The sequence below is a fragment of the Hypanus sabinus genome, chromosome 27 (genome assembly GCF_030144855.1).
Source record: "Hypanus sabinus isolate sHypSab1 chromosome 27, sHypSab1.hap1, whole genome shotgun sequence".
In the NCBI taxonomy this organism is placed as follows: Eukaryota; Metazoa; Chordata; class Chondrichthyes; order Myliobatiformes; family Dasyatidae; genus Hypanus; species Hypanus sabinus.
In genome coordinates this window covers 16,668,219-16,690,770 of record NC_082732.1, presented here as the reverse complement: position 1 = coordinate 16,690,770, position 22,552 = coordinate 16,668,219, and positions in this window count along the sequence as shown.

Below are 22,552 nucleotides of genomic sequence, written 5' to 3'. Positions count from 1 at the left end.
CACTTACTGATAATCCTCTGAATTAAATGGCTTACTAGGCTATTCCAGAGGTCAGCTCAGAATCAACCATGTTGATGAGTTTGGAGACATTAAAAAGCAAACTACGCAAGGATAGCAAATTTCACTTGGAGAGGTCATTAGTGTCTAAGGATGATAATGACCCAGATAATTTCCTGAGGTACTGTAACTTCTTGTCTTTTTGACTGATACCAACTTTGTATGCCAGATTTATTTATTGGGATTTCAACCTGTTTTATCAAAGAAGTTCCAGGCCTCCATCTGTGCAAGCACACAAGTACTAGAAGAACTAGAAGGTCAGGTAGCATCTATGGAGAGAGATGATCAGTCGACGATTTGGATCAAAGCCCTGCATCTGGACTCCATCTGTGCAATCAGCGGTACCTCATGAGCCTGAAGTTCTTTCCCATCATGCCTCTGGTCATCCCTACTTCTCTTTGGAAGAATGTGTTGTACAATATGATGTAACTGTTTTCGATGGATGACCACATTTGTGAAATGTGTCTAGCCAGAAAACCTGCATCCACAGTCAATGCAAGATAGCGAGTTAGAACATTTTGTTGTTGGATCAGTGATGGGAGTGCAATGAACTCAGCAATGGATGAGGCAAGTGGTTGAGACGTGTTCATTTGCTGATATTGTTACATACCCCGTGGGTATCTTGTGACTGTCTCATGACCATGATGTAATTGCGTATCTGGTGAGCATGATGTAATGGTCTTGTGATGGGGGGGTGATGTATTTTCCCGCCAGTGTGAGGTCACGTGATGTAATTTTCCCACCAGTGTGAGGTCATGTGATGGCCTGTTCCAACAGGTATAAAACGGGGAAAGCCTTCTGTGATGCAGGAGTTTTTGTTGGGACGTCGGTTAAGTCGTCCGTTACTCCATTATGCTGCATATTTGGTTTCATGACACAGTTTTGTTTTAAAGTGCAGTTTTAACTCTTACTGTAAGGTACATTGTCGTTGTGTCGGCAATTTTGAAAATCACTGTCAGTTATGTTTGATGTATCTTTGATTTAATTTTAAAGTCTAAGTATTGGAGAGTGAAGATTTACCAAAGTACAGAAACCCGAAGGATCGATTAAAGTTGGTGTCGTCAGTGGTTTAATGCAGGATCGACCTTATTGGATCTTCGTTCAGGGAATAGTAACCTGCATCCGAGATAGCCCCTGCATTGTAAAAATAGAAAGGGTTGGGTGCAGTGTTATTCACCAAGGAATAGGTCATTTCCTTCAAGCCGTTTTTTTATTTCCTTCATCGTGAATCCTTCAGGCAAGGCATATTTCGGTTGGGATCAGCAGTAATGTCACGTTGTCGAGGAATTCGTTACTTCAGGAAAGTCTCTCCTAACTGACTGTATAAATCATTTGGACTTTTGCATTTATCACTTTGAGAACTGTGTTTGCACTTACCACTTTAAGAACTGTTCGAGTTGACGTACAGCAGTTAACTTCCGGTTAAGTTAGTTGTTTGTTTACTTTTCATTTTTATTGAGCGAAGTTTAAATAAATGTTTATTTGTTTATAAAACACCTGTCTCTATTCTACATTCATTGTTGCCGTATCGTAACAATATTAACTCAAATTCCTGGACAATTTACACCCATTCATTACACTCCTTTCTGCATTGCATCCTGTTTGTAAAGCTACATACTCAGAACTGAAACAAAAAACAATCTGCTGGAATAACTCAGCAGGTCGAGCAATGTCTGTGGAAGGAAAGGAATTGTCAATGTTTCAGGTCGAATTCCATTTACATCCACTAAATCTGTAACCTCTGAAACAGGGAGGATGGAAATTTGTGCTGCAGCTGTCAAAACGTGCTCCAGACCCAGGTGGAGCGACTTCTGATGCTGAGAGCTCAATGCTCACCACTCAGCTCTGATCCCTTCTTTAGATGAACACAAATAAAAGTACATCATCACCAGTGGATTCCTCCCCACCAGCTGCTGCTCGGCCCACTGAGTTCCTCCAGTTCCTTGTTGTCCAAAATCCAGCATCCGCAGTCTCCGTAGCCAGATCCCTGCTGCTACTTGTGGTGTTCCAGACATGCGTACCTGGAGGACCCCTTTGGTTCTGGTGGATACAAAAGACTTCCGCCCTTCCCTCCATATCTTGGACCAAGACCTCCTGTTTTGCCTGAGAGTAGTGTGGGCCTGCTGAAGCATTCAGTTGATGAGCATCACAGGTCGTAATGACTGCAGAGGGAACACAGATACCACATGTTACTTGTATTCAATATAGCAATCCCCCCAGGCCAAACTTGGGGTCTTCTGCAAATTAAACTCCAACGCTTCAGGGGACGAATAAGCAAGAGGAAATCCCCTAATGATTTCAGGTGAAAAGCAGAACTGCCTCATAAAGAGGCACCTCTTGAATTGGTGCATACTCTGAGCTGCTTCTATTTTGTCAGCCCCCACTCCATCTCATCCTTCTGTCCCAGGAGGATATTTTCAGCTGCAGGCTTACCTTGGCCACAGTGCACTTATTTTCTCTCCCCAGTGACCAAAGTTATTTATCTGTGGCAATCCAGGCCAGGAGTGCTGTAACACAATATATACTCTGTAATTATGCCCCTGAATATCCTCAACATAATTTTTCTCACAATTAGACTCTGTTAAGTGCCAGATCATTTAAATGACAACCGGAAAGTGAAAGACTTATCCAAATCTTTCCATGCCTATTGTCAGGTCCGCATAGTTTGTACACGTTCTGTGTCTAGACATCTTAATCGAGGTTCATTACTGTGTTTTTTTTAAGTAATTTGTCATTATTGAGGCCACATCTATCGAAGATGTCAACGTTACAACATTTGGCTGAAGTTAACACTTCAATAGTCTATCTCAAGGAGTAAACAGACCAATTAAATAAATACATACTTGGATTTTGCATAGTTTTTATAAATAGTAGAGAGTTGCATAAACAATCATACACATGTTTAGGTTATTGCCATAATATTTAATCTGTTTGTTATAGAATAGTGCACAGTGGGTCACAAGGCATCAGCAGGAACACTGCATATTATATTTATGTGTTTAGTTCTGAGTAATCACTCTTCTCCTGTGCGCTTTCCACAGTTGTACCGGTGCCAGATCCTCTCCTAGGCCCCTGCAAGCAGATGCATTTGCATAACAACGAATGTTTAGGGGCTGATCGACAACATACAGCATCATGCTCCACTACCCCTCCGCTGCTCCTCCACTCCCCACCACGGCGGCCTTTGCCCTCTGCAGTCGGATTCACTCAGTAACGATTGGGGGCGACAGCAGAGTTCAACTCTCCTGTCGCCAAGAGCCCCCTAATGCATTCTTCACTGTTTTTTCGTACATGCCCCCCACCGCCAGTCAGGTGAGAAGAGTACCATAGCTGTGCCAAGCTCATTAAAGCAAAAATTGTGCAGATGCTCAAAATATGAGATAACACAGAACATTCGGGAAATACTTAGCAGGTTGGGCAGCATCTGCAGTGAGAGAAATGAGCTGGCATATCAGGTCAATAACCCATCGCGGGAAGAGGGAAATGTACATTATTAATAAACACGTACAACACGCTGGAGGAACTCAGCAGGTCGGGCTGCATCCTTTGTGCACTTAGTGTTTACATTATTAATGAGTTGTCTTAATAAAATTCCAGTAGTTCAGCATGGAGAGGATGCTACCTCTCCTGAGGATCTTGAAACTAGAAATGGGTGAGGAGAAATGTTTGCTTTTGAAGTATTGAGAATCTTTGGAATTTTCTGTGTCTGAGAGCAGTGTGGCTGAACCTGGATACAATCAAGGCTGACATAGATAGGTCCTGGGATGCTGGATGAGTCAAGGGTTATGGGGAATAAACATGAAGCTGAGGCCAATATCAGATAGAATTTAGAACACAAAACAAAAGTGAACAGAAACATGCCCTTCGACCCAAAATATTGTGCCAGGTTAATTAAATTAGTAATCAAGTGCCCAACTGAATTAAACCCTTCTGCCTGCACGATGTCCATATCCTTCTATTTCTGCACATTGATCTACCTATCTAAGAGCCTCTTGAATGCCCCTGCAATATCATATGTACCTCCACCACCATCCCAAGCAGTGAATTCCTGGCATCCACCACTCTCAGTCCAATAACATTTGCTCCACAGTTCTTCTTTGAACTTAGCCCCTCTCATTTTAAATGCACGTCCTCTGGTATTATACAGATCTTCCATGACATTGTCAAGTGGTGCATCTGGTTTTCTAGTCTTGTGTTTGCATTTTAATTTCCAACATCAAGTGCAGTTATTGTCACGTGCGCAAGAAAAGACAGAATGAAAAGCCTATTGCAGCAGCATCACGTAGGTTCAGACAACATGCAGAATAATTATACAAGACTATGAAAAGAGAGGGAGCAATGATTGCGCAGAAACAAGGTTTTAGTTTAAAAAGCACAGAAAGGTGGTCCAAAGTGATCCTTTCCTGAAGCAGGATGCAGGTTGATTCAAGAAGCTGATGATTGGAGGGAAGTAGCTGTTCCTGAAGCTGGTGGTCAGGGACTTCAGTCGCCTGTACCTCCTGTCTGATTGTAACAAACAGCCTAATCTCTCCTGTCTCCCAGCTCGCCCCTCCTCCACCTCCCTCTCCCCTGCCTCCCGCATTTTTGACCTCAGCATCCCCTACCACCCATCGTTCCTTTCACCTTACAACTTGCCCTGCCTCTTAACCTCTCCTCATTCCAATGAAAGGCCAAGGACCTGAAACATTAATTCTGTCGCACTTTCCATGCCTGTTACCTGAGCTGCCAGCTACTTCCAGACTTTTCTGAGCTTCCTGCGTCCCCAGTATTAATATGCACAAAGCAATTTGCCGCAGCATAGGGAGGTCTCTGTTGCTGATCACTATTTTTGGTGACCCCTGATGCAAATGCATTTTCCAGTAACTGTAAGAATATATTTTCACCTATATGCTATTTGAGGAAGGATGATTGGGGAAGCTATGGTCATGTACAATTGAACAGCCAACTAACTAGGTAATTTCTCCTTTTATCATTGCTGTCAAATGTGTGTGAGAGTGCAGGTGCTGTTCTTTCAGCCTCTTTCCATATTTGCTTCAGTAAGACGTGAAGTGGTATGCAACTGTGTATGTGAACTAGCAAAGAAATGTTGTAAGAGAACTTCCAGTTTGTAAAACAGCATTTCAGCCTGTTACCAAGTAGACAGCAATGTTCTTAATGGAGACAGCAGATTGTCTCTTGAAGCCACAACTTGCTGCAGTGTTCAAAGCTTCTCAGTTCCTGAGCTGATGCAAACCATTCTGACATGTTCCAGCACTCACCTCTGCAGGCTTCTCCACAATAGTTTGAGATGCCACCAAACACTCTAACAGATTTCCGCAGACGTGCTGTGGAGAGCATTCTGACCGATCGCCTCTCTGTGGAGGGTCCAATGCACAGGACTGGAAAAAGCCACAAAAGTTGAAAACTCAGCCAGCTCCATATTGGGCACCAACCTCCCCACCGAGGACACCTTCAAAAAGTGTTGTCTCAAAGAGGTGCCATCCATCATTAAGGACCCTCACCACCCAGGATATGACCTCTTCTCATTACTACCATCAGGAAGGAGATACAGGAGCCTGAAGGCATGCACTCAGTGTTTTAGAAACATCTTCTTTCCTTCTGCCATCAGATTTCTGAACGGTCCATGAATCTTTTCATTCTCTTTTTGCACTATTTAATTATATATACGTAACCGTCAGGTTCGGCCGGCGAGGTTATTCTAGGGAAGACAGTCTTTGGCCCCGCCAAATGTGTAAAATCTGAGGTGCAAAACCACTTGTTTGTGTGGATGTTGTGTGATCTTTTCCCCTGTTATAAATCAGTACCATGAAATAACAGAAATTACATCATATGCAGTTAAACTATTTAGCTCTTTAATTCTTAAATTAACTGAAGGATTAGTAAAGAAAAACAAAAAGCAAATGGTCCATTTTAATGGAACAGTGTAATAGGCACGTCGGAGCTCATGATTTCCCTCCATTGGTCCTCCATCAATTTCCCCGGGCTTCCTCGACTCCCGGCCCCACTCCATGTCCACTCCATCCTGCTACGACTTCCCCTTTCTGGCACCTTCTTTCTTCATCTCTCGCCAAACAAAAGACCCAGATCTCCTCATTCTCAGGCTTCATTGGACAGCGCACATTCCAAAGCCCCCGTTATCTCTGGCCATAACCCAAACACTGCAGGCACAGAAAACCCATGACATTAGCAGCGAAACCTTTCCCGGGGTGTTACACTCTCCCCCTACCAAATTTAGTCACATCCTCATGACATTGAGATAATTCGCCAACACTTCCTACAAAACATAAAGTCCAACCCAGGTGTAAAAGGCAGTGACATAGCTCCCCAAAATGGTAGGGGCCACACTCTGTACCCCCGGTGCTACATAGGCCAGCCTATCCAGTGGTCTCCTGATTCTTTGAGACCTCTGTACCCCCTCATCTACTTCTTCATGATCCAACACTGTTTGGGATACTTCTGGCCTACCCTGGTCTATCGCACTTTCCCTCCTGCAACTCGGACCCCTCTGTCCCTTGGACAAGCCCCGCATCATCCCTTACAGGGTCCCGTTAAACCCCAGGCTGCCCACAGTTAGCTCCACCACCCCCACCCCTCCGATTTCACCTGACTCAGCGTGAGAAGGGTTGGGGATTTCTTCCTCAATCGGTGGGGGGGTTAGAAAAAGGCAGCATATACCATACCCCCATTTCCTCATCCTCCGAATCAGTATCCCATTCAGAGGTTCAGAGGTAGGGGCTGGTCTAATCTCTCCTGCTGTTGGCCCTTCAGTCACCCCACATTGCCACAGACTCCTCTTACCAGGTGTAGGCTCCAGGTCTGTCTCTGGGTCAACCTGCACCTCTTGTCCCAGAGGCAGAGGTGGTTCCGATGGAGAATCTTGACAGGCCCATTCTTATCCTCCGGCTTTGCCCAGAAAACTGGTACATTTGGCATCTGACTCTCCACCCGCATAGGGTGTAGCTGCCCAGCGGTCAGCCAACTTATGCTTCCCAGGTAGCCCCAAGTTCCTTATGAGGACTCAGTTTCCTGGCATAAGTGAGGAGAACCTCACCTTTTGATCATACCTCCTCTTATTTCCTTGATTCTGCTTGGCAGCTGCGACCTCAGCTAATTCATATGCCTTTTTCAGCTCCCTTCTCATATCAGACACATACTTCAGATGTCTTCCTCACCAGTCCCAAACTTCTTGGTGTTCACCTGGCGGAGAATCTCACCTGGTCCCTCAACACCAGCTCCATAGCAAAGAAAGCCCAGCAGCGTCTCAACTTCCTGCAAAGGCTGAGGAAAGTCCATCTCCCCCCCCCCCCCACCGTCCTCACCACATTCTACAGGGGTTGTATTGAGAGCATCCTGAGCAGCTGCATCACTGCCTCATTCGGAAATTGCACCATCTCGGATCGCAAGACCCTGCAGCGGATAGTGAGGTCTGCTGAGAAGATCATCGGGGTCTCTCTTCCCGCTATCATGGACATTTACACTACACGCTACATCCACAAAGCAAACAGCATTATGAAGGACCCCACGCACCCCTCATACAAACTCTTCTCCCTCCTGCCATCTGGGAAAAGGCACCGAAGCATTCAGGCTCTCACGACCAGATTATGTAACAGTTTCTTCCCCCAAGCCATCAGACTCCTCAATACCCAGAGTCTGGACTGACACCAACTAACTGCCATCTACTGTGCCTGTTGTTTTGTTTATTATTTATTGTAATGCCTGCACTATTTTATGCAATCCTGTGTAGGTCTGTAGTCTAGTGTAGTTTGTTGTGTTGTTTCACGTAGTTCAGTGTAGTTTTTGTATTGTTTCATGTAGCACCATGGTCCTGGAAAATGTTGTCCCGTTTTTATTGTGTACTGTACCAGCAGTTATGGTCGAAATGACAATAAAAAGCGGCTTGACTTGACTTGACACAGGCTGATGGGCAACCTCGCCTTGCGCCCAAACATCAGATAATATAGCGAGTACCCGGTAGCTTCATTTTGTGTGCAGCTGTAGCAGTGAACCAGATGTTCAATACGTTGACTTCACCTGCTTTTCTTGCTGATCACCAAGTTTCTGAACATGTCTGCAAGGTCCGATTAAACCTCTCGGGCTGGGAATCACCCTGCAGGTGATAAGGAGTAGTCCTCGACTTTTCGACTCTGAGAATGCTCAGTAACTCTTGGAAAAGCCTACTCTCAAAATCCCGTCCCTGGTCACTATGTATCCACCTGGGGAGGCCATAATAAATTAAATACTTCTCCCATAACACTGGCCACCGTGAACACCCTCTGGTCCTTGGTAGGGAAAGCTGGCACCTATCTGGTGTCATGACTAAGGCATTTGCCATGTTGCTGGCATCTGACCCTATGACAGGAGATCAAGGGGATGCGCACTCTGCAAGTGGGACAAAGGAGCTGCCCGCATAGGCAGCGTCTTCCTCCGTATTCATCGAATGCACGACCTGCAGCATTTTTCGACTTCGGGCTTCATTCTGGGCCAGTAAAACCGGCCTCTGAACAATCCATGGGTGTTCTCAGCACCCAGGATCATCATGAAGTGACTTCCACACAATCCTCCGATACTTCTCAGGCAGAACCAGCTGGGAACACCCAGGTCAGTCCGGAGGTGACATGACCCAGTAGGGGATCTGGTCCCTCAACTCTATTCTGGGTCATTCTCTCAGAAATGCACCGGAGCATGTCTCGTCTTCTCTGCTTGGGCCATTCTCCCTTTTCGACTGCTGATCATACGGTACCAATGCCCGGATCATCTCACTGAGCAGCTGCCACTTCCCCAGGACTCCATTCCGGCAGCTGATTTGTCTTCAGAGCAGTCAGGTTACAGTAAACTTGTGGAATGGCGTCATCAGAAGCTCCCAATTGATCCACCACTCAATCCTGCCCTTGCCTTCCATCTGCCTTCACTGCGATGGAAAACTGGCATGTGGCTTTCACTCCTGGGGCAGGAATGCTCTCCCACTCTCTGTCCCTGTCCAACCCTTCATGGGCATGTCGGGACAAAGCATCAGCATCAATGTTCCTACTTCCCAACCAGTACTTCAGGCTGAAATCATAGGCAGACAACAGCACCAACCACCAATGGCCTGGGGCATCCAATTTCACTGAGGTCAGGATATAAGTTAGGGTGTTGTCCATCTTCACCTCAAGCTTGGCTCCATAGAGGCAGTCACTTAACTTATCCACCACAGCCTATTTCAACGCCAGCAACTAGTGCATGGGATAGCTTTTCTCGGAGGGCCGCAGACTCCGGCTGACAAACACCACAACTCTCAACCCAGAGCCCTGATCCTCATACAGGACACCCCTTAAGCTCTCTCTGCTGGCATCCGTGTGCAGTACATTCGGCAATCGGGGGTCTGCAAAAGCCAGCACAGGCACCTGGGTCAGCAGCTCCTTCAGCGACTGAAAGGTTTCGCATCCCACCTCAGTCCAAAGGGCTAAGGTACTCTTTACCCTCCTCTCCTTTTGTCCTCCTCCCTTTCTTCCCCAAGCGAGGGTAACCACACAGAAGTTGATTTAAAGGGTGATTCACTTTCATATAGCCCTTCACAAACCTCCAATAATAACCACAGAACCCAAGGAACATGCGCAAAGTGCTCACATTCTGGGCCTTGGCCACGAGGTCATTGCCTCTATCTTAGATGGATCGGTAACTACTTCATCTGTGAGACTATGTGCCCAACATAGCTGACAGACATCTTGCAGAACTGGCGCTTGTCCAGGGAAAGTTTTAACCCTTCAGCTTTCAGGTGGCCCAGCACCTTCAGTAGCCTCGCTTCATGTTCCTGCAAGGTGGACCCAAACGCTACGAGGTCATCCGGATATACCAATACTGCAAGCAAGTTCATATCCCCCACTGTTTTCTCCGTGACAGGCTGGAAGGTTACAGGGGCTTTCAATATGCCTTGGGGCATCCTTTCGCACTGGAAGAATCCCAATGGAGATATAAATGCCGTTTTCTCTTTGTCAGCCTCACGCATGGAGGTGGTAATATCCACTCCTCAAGTCCAGCACACTGAACCGCTTTGCACCACTCGGGCAGGCCAGCACTTCTTCAGTCCTCGGGGCAGTATACTGGTCAGGACGGTGTGCCTGTTCAGAGTCCTATAGTCCACACACATCCGTACCTTCCCATTCGTCTTCCTGGCCACTACTCCTGGGGACGCATAGGGGCTTCGGGACTTGGTGATGATCCCAGCTTCCTTCAACTTACACAAGTGCTGCTGAATGTCCTCTACCTCTGCAGGGGCCAGTCGCCGTGTCGCCTCTCTGAATGGGGTATCCTCGGTCACCCGGATAGTGTGACACATGCTCTTGGAACAACTCACATCAGACTTGTCAGTGGATAAGACACCTTCCAGCTTCATCATCTTCTCCACCAACCTCCTCTTTCATCCCACAGGAACTAGGGAGTCCCCGAAGTTGAATGACTCAGCAGTCAACTTCCCCCCAACCTTGCAGAGGGATTCTCCCTGGCTTGTCTCATTGGAACACTGGACACTACCGTCACCGGGAAAAGATGCACCAGGGGCATCCCCTGCTTGAAGGTGACCTCCTCCCTCTTTGCAGTTTTCCTTACAATCACTGCCATCCTGCTCGCCTGTACAACCCAGGGCTTCTGCAGTCTCCCGTAGGTAATCCCGACTCCTTGTGGTCTTCCGGAGCGTCCACTAAGAGGGCCTCACCCTCAGGCTTTCTGGGAAATTCAGGGGCCCTCATCACTCTCGCTACTTCCCTGGGCCGTAACACGATTGGCTTTGACGGTGAACTATACAGTTCCTCGTCTAAATTCAGTGACCGGCCCAAGGCAGCCACGCACTTCCTCAAAAGCAGCTTGAAACGCCGGGTGAACGGACAATGTTTCCAGAAAATTCTCCCAAGCCTTTTCCTTGCAGGCCCCCAGGAGCCTCCTCACAAGAGGGGTGTTGATCCCCACCAGAATTGGAACACCGTCCTTCTCAACAGGGTCCGGACAAACCAGAACTAACGTATCAAGCCTCTGAAAACTCCAATTTCACTGACGAATAACCATCGTATGGATAATCACCAGCACTAAGACTCCAGATCTCCAGTCACTGAGTGTCATCAATGGTAAATGCGTCAATACCGGTTGTAAAATATACAACACAGCAATGTGACCTGTGACCCAATATCGAGTATGGCTTTAGCATAAATACCCTCAATCCATAGCAACACACTGGAGCTTGGCCCCACTAAGCCTTCATGAATAGGGTCTTTCACTTTCAAGGGTTCCTCAGTATATTGCTGGGAATGTGTTCCCCCCCTGAGACACCAGGCCATTCCCTCACTGGGTCTCCTCTAAGTTTCCCAACATCTCTCTCTTCTTAGGTACCCAGGGGTTCACTTTTTGAGGGGTTTCCCATCGTTCACACTCCGGGCCTGAAGTGCCCCTCTTCACCGTAGTTATAGCAGGTAATACTGGCCACTCCCCTTCTCACGAACACTGGCCACCTGCAGTCCATCCTTTAGGGGGTCCACCTCTCTATCAGTTTCATCATATGGGGGGCACACCCACTGATAACAACTGGGACATCTCAGCTCTCAATTCTGCCACGATCTCCTTTACCACTCCCTGGGATGGACTCTCCATGGTCACTTCAACACAAGAGGCTACTACTGTGGACTATACCCTGCTGACGTAGACCTCCCACCCTCCGACGCGTTCTCCTCCTCCCGTTCTTCTCTGACCAGCTCAACAAGCAAGGGAGGGGGTGTGTTTTATGAGACAGACAAAGACCCCAAGTGATCAGGTCCTGGGACAGCGCCCTTTGCCATCTGGTCCATTCTTGACCGATCCAACTCAGCCGCCTGAATGACCCCTCCGCGCCGCAAGCAGTTTAGCTGCCTCTCTAGCCGAAAGATGTAGGCAGAAAGCTTCTCCCCCATCTCCTGACGTATGTTCTGAAACCCCGTCACGAGCTCCAGTGGGCTTCCTGTCTCGCCAAATGCATTTTCCAGTGCTTGCACGCAAGCAGCAGCAGAGGCAAGGGGGTACTGGGACTTTACAGCTCTCACAACGTCAGCAGTCTGCCCCCTCAAACTCTCAACCAATCTCTACCTCTTTACATCATCAGAGCACTGCCACTCATCTAACAACTGAGAGGTCTGCTCCGCCCCTTCGGGGTGGACGTTATTCCAGAGAATACTCTTAGCTTCTGATAACTGGGCACTGGGGCCACTTATTCGCCAGAGAGGTAAGGGCTGATACCAACTCAGAACCCTCACTCTTTACTGCGGGACGGGGACTAATTAGACATTCCAAATCCGACCACTCCTCAGAAACGATACACCCTGTCCTTGAAGTCTCCACCCCCAGCTACGGGAGACTCAACGTGATTCGGCCCACTCTGTAACGCTCTCCTCCTCCCGGAAAGTATGGACAGTCCACGGCCCCCCCTCACCTGGGGCCCCAGTAGTACGAGGCAGTTCCACTGCTGTTATGTCAGCGCTAGTCTCAACTAAAACAAGGTCTGTGCCCACCATCTTTTCAAACCTCCGCCCCACAATCGTAACTTTGCTGACAGCTTTAACAGTACTTCAAAATTGAATTAACAATTCATCCGGAGTGCAAATATCTACCCCACTCAACACACACGGATTTGTTACCGGTAACCCCAGGGATGCACGACACAGCTAAACCCTGGATGCAGCCCAACAGCTCAGACTTAAACACACAAGCCACGGGTTCAGTGCTCAGGGCACTCACACAGCATCCAACAAAATCAATCCCGGAACAATACCCCTACAATTGCAAGCCTCAGGTTCAGCCGGCGGAGTTTGTCTAGGGAGGACAGTCTCTGGCCCCGCCAAACTCATGAAATCTGAGGTGCAAAACTTCCTCTTTGTGTGGGTGTTGTGTGATCTTCTCCCCCATAACACATCAGTACCATGAAATAACAGAAACAACACCATATGCAATTAAACTATTTAGCTCTTTAATTCTTAAATTAACTAAAGGATTAGTAAAGAAAAACAAAAAGCAAAGGGTCCATTTTAATGGAACAGTGTAATAGGCACGTCGGAGCTCATGATTTCCCTCCGTTGGTCCTCCATCAATTTCCCTGGGCTTCGTCGACTCCCGGCCCCACTCCATGTCCACTCCATCCTGCTACGACTTCCCCTTTCTGGCACCTTCTTTCTTCATCTCTCGCCAAACAAAAGACCCAGATCTCCTCGTTCTCAGGCACACAAGTGAAAAACACTCGCTTCATTGGACAGCGCACATTACAAAGCCCCTGTTATCTCTGGGCATAACCCAAACAGTGCTGTTACAGAAAACCCATTACATTAGCGGTGAAACATTTCCCAAGGCATTGCATATATTATACTTACATATTTTTATTGTGTTTTATAGAATATTTTATGTATTGTAGTGTACTGCTGCCACAAAACAACAAATTTCATACAATACCTGTATGCCAGTGATAATAAACCTGATACTGATTCTGATAATTACGGTAATTGAAATTAAGGTGCTGCAGACAATGTCTCCTCTTATATCTGCAGCAAAAGCACAAAGCTGAATCACTCTCTCTTTTTGTGTGCTCAGTGGTGGTGAAGGAAAGTCCAGGCGATTCTCTGGAATTGGTTTATTATTGTCGCAGGTACCAAGATTAATTAAACAGTGCATTGATGTATACAAGGTTAAAACAGTAATTGAATGCAGAATAAAATGCAGTGCAGGCAGAGAATAAGGTGCAAGTTCACAATGAGGCGGATTGTGAGGTCAAGAATCCATCTTATCATACTAGGGAACCATTCAATAGATTTTAGCCGCAGGGTAGAAGCTGTCCTTGAGCCCAGTGGCATGTGCTTTCTGGCTTTTGCATCCTGCATGATAGGAGAGGAGGGAAGAGATAATACCAAGAGTCAGTGGGATCTTTGATTAAGCTGGCTGTTTCGCAGAGACAACAAGAATTGTGGCAGAGGTAACCTGTGACAGAGTGCCCCTATAAAATGCAAGTGTTTTGCTCTTCCAGAACAGGGACCACAAGGCTATAGATTTTTCAAAATCTGTTTAAAGAACTCGTTAGGTCAGGCAGCATCTGTGGATGGAAATGGACAGTCAACATTTTGGGCCGAGACCACTCATCTGGATTCAGATGCTGAGTTCCAGCAATGGGGCTGTTTGTTTTAGCTCCAGATTGTGGCATCTGCAGTCCGTCCAACTGACCCGTGATCCTCTCAAGCAAGACTCTCCGACGCAGGGAGCGTGAGATCGCTGGGTAAACCCTGCAGCAGGGAGCATCACAAAAGTGTCTCACGTGCCAAACAGTCATCAATCAGCAGCCAGGGAAGTTAATGATCACATTATCCAATTTACTGTCATGTCATGTGGGCCCTCGGATGTTCCCTGCCCTGTAGTTTCCGAATTTTTCAATGTTTGTTTTCTGAAATAAAGCTCCTGAAATTGATTTTTTTTGGACAAGTTTCCAAAGTCTGAGGCCAACCTGGATTCCCTGGCCAAGTTTAATTTTTTCATATTATAAGGGTCATTTAGTATAATCAAGTGTGCTCTGGAGGCTAATATTCCCAGACTCACTTGTTCAAACTGCTGGCTTAGCTCTGCCAGCTTTGCTCTTCCAGCCAGCATTTAATTGAAAGTGCAGTAAAAGGCAGTGACTGAAGGCTGGAACTGAACAAGGTCAGACAGCACCCAGTGCTCGGCAGGAAGCCACGGGCTTTGCAGTGCTGGTATAACCGGACAGTTTTAACATCCTGTAAGACTGTTACTGTGACAAGGAGTATTATGGTACCATTTCCATACTTTGACCTGTCCAAGACAAACCTCTCAGGATCCCTGGAAGTTGAACTCTCAGAGATGGTCCCTTTCGTCCTCCCCCAACAGGTTAGGACTAAACACAAATTACAGTAACAATACCTCATATTCCAAATGGGCAGTCTCCAACTTGCAGCATGAACATCAAACTCTCATACTTCTGGTTACCTCCTTCCGTCCCTCATCCCTTTTCACTTTACTGTCTTGCCTCCTGACCTGCCTGACCCCCATCACCCTAGCCCCTTCCCTGACCTTTATACCATGCTCCACCTTTGTTTCCTATCAGACTCGATTATCTCCGGTCCTATGTTGCTTCCTCCTATTAGTTCCCAGATTCTGGCCCAAATTCCATCTGTTTATAGTCTCCCCTCACCTGGATCCACCTATCACTGACCAGCCAGCTCTTCCCCCAACCTTTTATATTGGCCATCTCCCCTCTGTCTTCCAGCCCAAATGAAAGGCCTCAATCCAAAAATGTCAACTATCCATTTCCCTCCAGCACTTTGATTTAGTCCCTGAGAGAATGTTTTAATTAGGTTCAAGTCAGTTGGGGCGCAGGTCGCCATGGTTTTATGTCATACAGATTTAACTCTTTGCTTTGATCTTGGACTGGTGGCAGGAAGAATACTATCAAGCCCTCAGCAGGTAAAAATTGGTTGAGGTATTCTTCGTTAATGCTGCTACTCAGTGTAATTTGCAAACATTTGAACAACACAGTGCGACATCAATCAGTGCCAAGGCAACATACACAAAATGTTGGAGGAACTCAGCAGGCAGCATCAATGGAAAAGAGTAAACAGTCAATGTTTCAGGCCAAGACCCTTCATCAGGACTGGAATGAAATAGGAGGACTTCTCCTCATTCTTCCCAGTCTTGATGAAGGGTCTCGGCCCGAGTCATGGACTGTTTACACATTTCCATAGATGCTGCCTGCTGAATTCCTCCAACATTTTGTGTGTGTTGCTTTGCATGTCCATCATCTGCAGATCTTCTTGTGTTTGCCATGTCATATGACATATATGATCATGGCCTTTCCATAACCATGATTACTCCTGGCAAATTTTTCTACAGAAGTGATTTGCCATTACCTTCTCCTGGGTAGTGTCTTTACAAGACGGGTGACCCCAGCCATTATCAATACTCTTCAGATACTGTCCATCTGGCACCAGCGATTGTACAGCCAGGACTTGAGATTGCACCAGCTCCTCATACAACCATCTACCACCTGCACCAATATCTTCACGTGACCGTGATTGGGCAGCTAAGTAGATGCTACACCTTGCCCAAGGGTGACCTGCAGGCTAGAGGAGGGAAGAAATACCTCACACCTCCTTTGGCAGAGATGTATCTTCACCCTGCCGCCCGACTTTGAAGATCAGACTAGTATTTTACAAAAGGGGAAACTTGTGGTTATGATTTAATTAGGTTTTCAGAATGCTTTTGATGAGGTTGGTCAGCAAATAGATCCTGGCATGAATTGCAAATTGATTGAGAGACAGAAAGAGTGTCATAAACAGACGGTCAGCATGGCTGACTAGTGAGAAAGTGCAGGGGCTTGGGCTGCAACTATTCCACTGAGACTTCACTCAACACACTGAGGGATGTCTCAAACTAACAGGGCATACAATATTAACAGAGCAGTAAGAGTGGGTGAAGCAGAAGGAGGGTGTACATCATAGGTGTCAAACTCAAGGCTCGCGGGCCATATCCGGCCCGGCGTACAATTATATCCAGCCCGCGAGATCATTTTAGATAGATCTATTATTTTAATTATTAATGGCCCGGCGATATGAAGCCTATGATTGTAAGTTAATACCAATCATAAAAATAATGCTTGCTCAGCAGTCTTCTTCATAAGAAACGGAATTTGTGAAGTGAAACACTTTGTAGTTATAGCAGAGACTGAGACACATGAGAACAGGCTGAAAAAACGGAGGCAATGAAAGCTGCGTTCGCCCGCGCCAGACTGATCCGGCCCGCATGAAGTTGCATTTTGCCCAATCCGGCCCGTGACCTAAAATGAGTTTGACACCCTTGGTGTACATGAATGGAGCGAATGGCAGTGTTGGCTACTGTGTATTTATGTCTAAATTTGTACAAACTGGATGTATACTTGTGAGCAAATGCATGTCTCTCTGAGAGAGGGGCTCACCCTGTCGTATTTTGAGAGGTTATCTGATTTCCTTGTGCGTTGCCCCATTGAGTGGGGATTCACTCGCCTGGAGGACAGCACTCAATTCATCACCTGAGACTCTTTAAAAAGTGGTTCTACGTGGTTTCATATGCCCTTTCATGCCACGGATTTTGCATTGACCCGGTCTTCCTGTCCCTTTGATGGAATATGGTTGTCTGCCTCTGCCCTGAAATCTCATCTCTCCGTGGTAGCCATAGCATGTGCTTCTGTCAACTGGCTGATGTGGGAAGTGCGCTTTAAGAATTGAAGGCCATGCAGCAGGCTATCGGAAGCTGCATTCGGCTGAGCCTGATCCCAGTGGAAAATGCTGATATTGTGTTCGACACACTGAGAGCAATGAAGCAGCATAGACAGAGCAACAATAACACTGGGAGAGACAGTGATACTTTGGTCAATACTTGACAAAGCATTAATCCTGCTGAAGACTCAGGGAGATGGCAGTGATATGGTATACAACAAATAGAAAGGTCAATGTTCTAACCAAGGGTTTACAAGCTGTAACATAATATCTATCCTCATATTCCAGTCCAACAGAAATGAAGACTTGCAGTCTATGACTGTTTATGACTAATTTTTTTTGTATTGTCCATAGGACTTAACTGATCTTTGTGTAGTCTCTCTGAACTTACAACATTTCAAATCTTTTACCATTTGGAAACTATTTTCGACCATTTTTGGGACCAGAGTGAATGATTGCACAATTACTTGCATTAACCTCTTGGTGTGGTTTTGTTATTTGCTTAGAGTCTATTAGAGGCTCTTGAACAAAGGGGATAACTTCACTTGCCCCATCATTGAAATGTTCACACAATCAATGGACTCACTTTCATGGACTCTTCCTCTCATCTTCTCGATATTTATTGCTTATTTATTTATATTATTGTTTATTCTTTTTGCATTTGCACAGTTTGCTATGTTCTGCACTCTGGTTCAAAACCCTCAGCCCTCTGGTCGTTCATTGATTCTGTTGTACTTACTATTCTGTAGATCTGTTGAGTATACCAACAAGGAAATGAATCTCAGGGTTGTATGTGGTGACATAAATGTATTTTGATAATAAAATTTACTTTAATATAATTCTTGAACTTAATGCACTAGCTAGCTCTATGTTATCAGCAAAACTGAATGTACGGCTTTCAATCCCATCACTTAAGTCGTTTAAAACTTAAGTGAATATTTGGCATCCCAACAGAGATCCTTAAGGGACATAGTTAGTCACATCCTGCTCATTATCCCCTGTCTCTGTCTCATGTCCCTCAGCTAATTTCCCAGCTGGGTCAATAATCTGCCTTCAATTCCATGAACTACAACATTAACTCTTCTGAGGGAGTTCATTAAATGCCTTCTGGAAGTCCATATAAATAATACTCATAGACATTTCCCAGTCCTCCAGTTACCTCCTTATAAAATTTAATAAGATTCAATCAACTTGAACTACCTTTTACAAATCCATGTTGACTCTCCCTCATTAACTGAGAAATTACAGGGGGTTCAAAAACTTTGTCAGTCATGAAGTCTATGTGATGTTAAATAATTATTAATTCTTGGATTTTGTCTCTGAGTTTTCTGAAATCGAGAGTAACGTGCAAGTTTCCAATTGAAAGCAAAGGTTCACAAATCAAAAAGAATTTTAGAAAAATTCCCAGGATGCTGTCAAATAGTGACTCCATGATCAAACTGGAATGGTCCAGAAGGAAGCACACCACCAACTTTCCAAGAGCAATTAGAGAAGATCAGGTCTGCCACCATAAATGAATGAAACAAAAGATAACACCTTCTCTACAATCCTCCCTTCATCATAAACAATACAGACTTTATAATGCCAAAACTTAGATCAACTGATCGCTTATGCTTTGTCCTTTACTGTCCAAACAAAATGTGTTCATCTACCTCTTTAAAACAGCTTTTCTTTTCTCTCTGCAGTGCCTGAAATATTTGCGTAGAGGAAACATAACAAAATATTGGGAATTAAGGTTATTTAACTTATATGTAGGCAGTATAGGGTAGATTGAATGTCATCATTGCTCATCCTGATAGATGGCAACTCTCACCTCCTCACACCTACCCCTTGAAGAGGGCCCCGCTCCATACCACTAGAAAACTGTCACTGATCTCATCAACTCTTCAGAACTCTCATCCACTGGCGCAAATCTCATAGTTTCCTTACCCCACACTGCTTGCTTCTACCTCCTACCCAAGATCGACAAACTGGACTGCCCAGGTAGGCCTCTTGTCTCTGCCTTGCTCCTGCCCCACTGAACTCATATTGTTACGCCTGTGCCCCAACTCTGAGGGGCCGAAGGGTACAAAGTAGCCCCCTCCTTTTTGAGAATTGCAAGATCGCTATTAATTCAGGTCAGGAGACCCAGGAAATGAGAGAAAGACACACAGAATCCACAAAGGGGTTTGGAATGTCCTGGCCCCTCAGCGATACAAAGCCACGGGAAATGGCCATTGTCTCTTGGAGACGGAATTGTGCATTGAGTACTGTACTTCATGGAAGCCCTCAGGGAATGATCAGATGGGGTTGGTGGAGGGATTGCATCATCCCAACCTGATTGACATCTGAGACCCCGTGAGTAAGGATAAAAGAGGGTCTGGGGAACAACCCCTTTAGACGCACCAGGAGAAATGCTAGAAATCCCGTGACAGCGTAATAGCGACAGTCGGTGGAAAGCCCACATGCGTCCTTTTCCATTTGCCTTGGAATTGGTGGGCCTGACCACAGAAGACGGCTTAGCTAAATAGCAAAAGGGGCTGGTCACCCGTGACCAGCTACAGCAACGGAACTCTCGAAGGATCGACATCATAAAAAGGAAAACGGGCAAGTTCTAAGAAAAATCCGTCTCTCTCTCTCTCCAACAAAAAGCTGCAGCCTGCATGAACTTGAGAGACTTTTATATTTCCATCAGACAATACATTATCCCCTAGACAACGATAGAGCCAATTCTTAGTGATTATTATTATACCCGCACTTTTAGATTTAGTATTGACGACGTATATTATCTGCATGTTTGCATTGATATTATTTTTGTGTATTTTTATCAATAAATACTGTTAAAAATAGTACCATCAGACTTCAACGGACCTCTCTATCTTTGCTGGTAAGTGACCCAGTTACGGGGTACGTAACAATATCTTGATAACTTGATTCCATTCCCTTGGTTCAAGTCCCTTCCCAACATCCGTGACACTTCCCACGCTCTTGATTTCCTCAGTAACTTCCAGTTCCCTGGCCCTGAAAACCTCATTTTCAGCATGGATGTCCACTCTCTGTACACTTCTATCCCCCATCAAGAAGGCCTTAAAGCTCTCCATTTCTTTCTCAAAAAAAAACAGAACTAGCCAGTTCCCCTCTACCATCCTCCTCCATCCGGCAGAACTGGACCTCACTCCCAAAAATTTTTTCCTTTGGTTCCTCCCATTTTCTCCAGGCTTAAAGGGTAGACGTGGACACCTGCATGGGCCCCAGCAATGCCTGCCTCTTCATGGGCTACGTAGAACAGTCCGTGTTCCGAGCCTTCCCTGGTACTGCTCCCCAACTCTTCCTCCGCTACATTGACAACTTCATTGGTGCTACTTCATGCACCGATGCTGAGCTAGTCAATTTCATCAACTTTGCCTCTAACATTCATCGGGCCCTTAAGTTCACTTGGTCCAATTCTGACACCTGCCTGCCCCTTCTTGATCTCCGTCTTCTTCTCTGGAGGCAAACTGCTGAACAACATCTTTTATAAACCTACCAATTCCCATGGTTATTCTGACTATACCTCTTCCCACCCCATTTCCTGTAAAAATTGCTATTCCTTTTTCTCAGTTCCTTTGTCTCCATTGCATCTGTCACCAGAATAAAGCTTTCCTCGTCCACCTTGCAGGAACGGGGTTTCCTTTCCTCCTCCATTGATGTCACTCTCACCCTCATCTCCCCCACTTCTTGCTCACCCCATCTTCCCTTCGCCATTACTCTTGTCCTTTCCTACCACCCGATGAACCTCTACAACTTTCACAATCCCCAAAGGGAACCTACCCCCAAACATATCCTTAATTCCCCGCTCTCTCTGCTTTCTGCAGGGATGGTCTGCTTCGCAATTCCCTTATCCGTTTGTCCCTCCCCGCTAATTTCCCACCCGGCACTTACCTCTGCACGTGGCCAAAGTGCTGCACCTGCTCATTCACCTCCTCCATCACCTCCACTCAGAGCCCCAAACAGTCCTTCCCGGTGAAGCAAAACCTCGCCTGCAAATCCGCTGAGGTTGTTTATTGACTCCGGAGTAGCCGTGTGCACTCCTCCACATTGCTGAGACCTGCCATAAATTGGGGGACCACTTCAGCAAGCACCTCCGCTCCATCCACCATCTTCCCGGTGGCCAGATGTTTTAATTCTGATTCCCAGTCCCACTCTGACATGTTGGTCCATGGCCTGCTCTTGTCCTAAGATGAGGCCACCCTCAGAGTGGAGCAACATCTTATAATTCGAACAAACAATGTTTTGGGCCGAGACCATTCATCAGGACTGGAAAAAGAAGTTAGAACCTGATTAGAAGTCAGAGCGGGAAGATGGAGGGGAGGGGAGGGAGAAATACAATGTAGTGAGTGATAGGTGAAACTGGGAGAGGGGAGGGCTGAAGTAAAGAGCTAGAATGTTGATTGGTGAAAGAGATAAAGGGCTCGAGAAGAAGGGGATCTGATAGAAGATAACAGGTCCATGGAAAAAAGGGAAGGAGAAAGAGCACCAGAGGGAAGTGACGGGCAGGTAAAGAGATAAGGTGAGAGAGGGAAATGGGAATGGGGAAATGGTGAAGAAGTGGGGGCAATTACCGGAAGTTCGAGAAATCAATGTTCATGCCATTGGGTTGGAGGCTACCCAGTCGGAATGTAAGGTGTAGCTCCTCCAACCCAAGTGTGGCCTCATCTCGGCCCTAGAGAAGGCCATGAAGTAACATGTCAGAATTGGAATGGGAAGTAGAAATGAAATGGATGGCCATTGGCAGCAATGTTCCCTCTAAGGTGTGCACACGCACACATCTTTTGCTGCAAGCACACAAAGGAATTTAAAGTGCATACAAAGGGTTGTCATCCTCTACCTTGGTAAGTGTATTTCACAATCGTACACAATCACATTTCCTTCATTGTTGGGGGGGGGATGGGTGTGCAATTACCAGAAGATTGAGAAATTGATTCTCATTGGTAATTCATCATTCCCATTCCTGTTTCCCTCTCTCACCTATCTCCTTACCCGCCCATTAACTCCCTGTGGTGCTCCTTCCCCTTCTCTTTCTTTCATGGTCTTCTACCTTCTATCAAATTTCCCTTCTCCAGCCCTCTACCTCTTTCGCCTATCAGTTTCCCAGCTCTTTACTTCACCCTTCCCTCTCTCCTGGTTTCACCTATCATGACCACCTTGTATATTTCCTCCTTTCACCCCACCTTCTTACTCAAACTTCTCATCTATTTTTCCAGATTTGATGAAGAGCTTTGGCCTGAAATATTGACTGT